The following is a 2,696-nucleotide window of genomic DNA, read 5'->3' on the forward strand; positions in this document are numbered from 1 at the left end:
ATGTCTCCTGCTTACTTTTACTTTTCAAAAACAGGGGTCTGACCTTCGTGTTCTCTCCCACTCCTTTCAATATCCTCATGGGCAGCATCCACCTTGGCCACCCCAGATTTTGTCATGCTCTCTTTCCCAACACCACATCCTCTCTAATTTGCACTAGCTATTGATAGCTGTGTAGAAATATCATCCTACTACAGAATCAAGGGAAAGCAACTTAAGACTTTCTGTCCTCAGTCATCCCTCAGCCCTGTTAGACACCAGAAAAGTGAATCCCCCTAGCCTGTGCCCACTGACCTGGCTGCTATGCCCACCTTTTCACTCCAAATCCTGGTGTCTCTGACCCTAGTACAGTTGACCAACCTGGGAACACTAGGATGAGACGTTCTTATGCCTCTGCACCAAAGCTGTTTATAAGCACAGGGGATGTTGAATGGGCTGTAACAAGCCATAGCCAGGGCAGGAAGGAACCCCATAAATGCTACGAAATCTCTAAAGACCCATCTCATGATAAAGAATACCAAGGACACTCTTCATTTTGGTTTCCTGTGGCTGTGGAGTTCATTGGGGTAGTAGAGTGCAAGAGGTAATTATGAAGACCTGAGATAATCAAGGAAGCATATTTTGGTGGTTCTGGTGAGTGAATAGCATCAATGTGGTGGTTCATAGTTCAGGAGAGAATCATCAAAGGTTGCCATGGTTGGTGGATGGGGTTGTAGGAGGATTGTGACATTGACATAAACTCAGACTGTCTCCCCTTAAATACCATAGAAGTGTCCATACTGGCATGTCTAGATTTGAGGCTTCACTCAAGCTCCTGCCTCCAACTTATTGCTAATGCAGACCCTGAGAGGCAGAAGGTGATTGCTCAACTGTGTGGTTCCCTCTCACCTATTTGGGAGAATGGAGTGATTTCCTGGCTGCCAGCTTCAGCTCAGCCAACCATGGCTATTGTAGGCAGGTGGAGAATAAACCAATGGATAAACATTTCCTTTCTGCTTGTTTTTGTTTCCTGTCCCTTTCCACACAAACAAAATATCCTCCTTTACATTGAAGTGAAAATAGTCTGTGTGTTCACAGAGAATCCTGACAGAAATATCATCCATCTATCAAGTTCCCATCTCTAGTGGTAGGTGGGTGGGGTGACCCAATGTGGGCACACAGAGCTGGTTTGTCCTGATGACATAGAAATTCTCTTCTGTGAGTTAGACATTGGGCAGATCTGGGTTTGAATCATATGAGCTTGTTAACCTGTGAAGGGCAAGAAAGTGAGGGAGAAGCTTGAGATATGTTCCAGACTAAAGGGAAGAGGACCAGTTGGGAGGGAAGCGTTGGCTCAGCTGATAGAATTTTTCTGGGACCATCAGTTGAATGTGTGTTGAAATGATGATGTTTAGATTACAGGGTTTGATTATTGAAGAGAGTGTTGTATTTTGAGGCTATCTGCCCTATATTGAAGGGGCATATGTCAGTTAATCATGTAAACAGGGCAAGGGGCTTACAGGAGTTTATAGTAGAGCTACTGTGATTTTCCTATAGATATAAATTTCAAATGAAATATTTTCCAAAATAACTCTCTCACCACAGTGTCAGCAAGGCAGGAACTCAGTTAAACCCTGTTACGGAGGCTGAGTCTTACCCATGTCCAGTTGAACCAAAGTAATGAAACGTGTTGCCTTGAAATCTGAATGGGATTAATGAGATGATGCTTGGAGGGTAGATTAATGGCCACTATTTGTTCAGTGTCCAGGATGATTCTAGGATGCTCTAGACTGGTGGCGCTTTTCAAATTCCATTTTGCCACATGTACCTCTTCCTTTAAAAGGTATGCTGAGTGCTGCCTGCCTTTCGGCTCATGTGACAAGTGGCAAGCAAGGGTGTCTACATTACAGCCTCTCTGGGTAATGAGCCGTTTCACCCTAGGTACCCTTGTTCCATTTTCATCATGAACCTCAGACTTCTCAGTCTTGCATCTGAATTTTTGTGGACTCTGCTTTGTGTTCTCTCCTCCATGCAAACTTCATGGGTAAGACTCAGACACTTGGACAGCTTGTGAATCCTCCTGGTAGGTCTTTCACCTCAGTGATTCTGCTTTCATAAATTTCTCTCCCTTCATGTTGAAAATTTCTGCTTGTGGCCGGCGCCGCGGCTCACTAGGCTAATCCTCCACCTGCGACGCTGGCACACTGGGTTCTAGTCCCAGTTGGGGCGCCGGAATCTGTCCCGGTTGCCCCTCTTCCAGGCCAGCTCTCTGCTATGGCCCAGGAGTGCAGTGGAGGATGGCCCAAGTGCTTGGGCCCTGCACCCCATGGGAGACCAGGAGAAGCACCTGGCTCCTGGCTTTGGATCAGCACAGTGCGCCGGCCGCAGTGCGCTGGCCGTGGCGGCCATTGGAGGGTGAACCAATGGTAAAGGAAGACCTTTCTCTCTGTCTCTCTCTCTCACTGTTCACTCTGCCTGTAAAAAAAAGAATAAGATTTCTGCTTGTCTCAGCCTCCTTTAATATACCTCATAGTTTTCTAAGGTATGCATATTTCCAGTGTGTATCATCCTTTGGAGAATCTTTACTTGTTACTTTGGCAGACAAGTGCCTTCAGGGACACAAGGGATTAACTTGATAGTGATCAGACTTCTGTCCCCTCACCCACACTCCCACCCATAGCGTGGAGATGTGCTTCTGGATTGCAGGAGGTGGAATCAGT

The sequence above is a fragment of the Oryctolagus cuniculus genome, chromosome 16 (assembly GCF_051225735.1).
Source record: "Oryctolagus cuniculus isolate XC-2025 breed Fujian yellow rabbit chromosome 16, ASM5122573v1, whole genome shotgun sequence".
NCBI lineage: Eukaryota > Metazoa > Chordata > Mammalia > Lagomorpha > Leporidae > Oryctolagus > Oryctolagus cuniculus.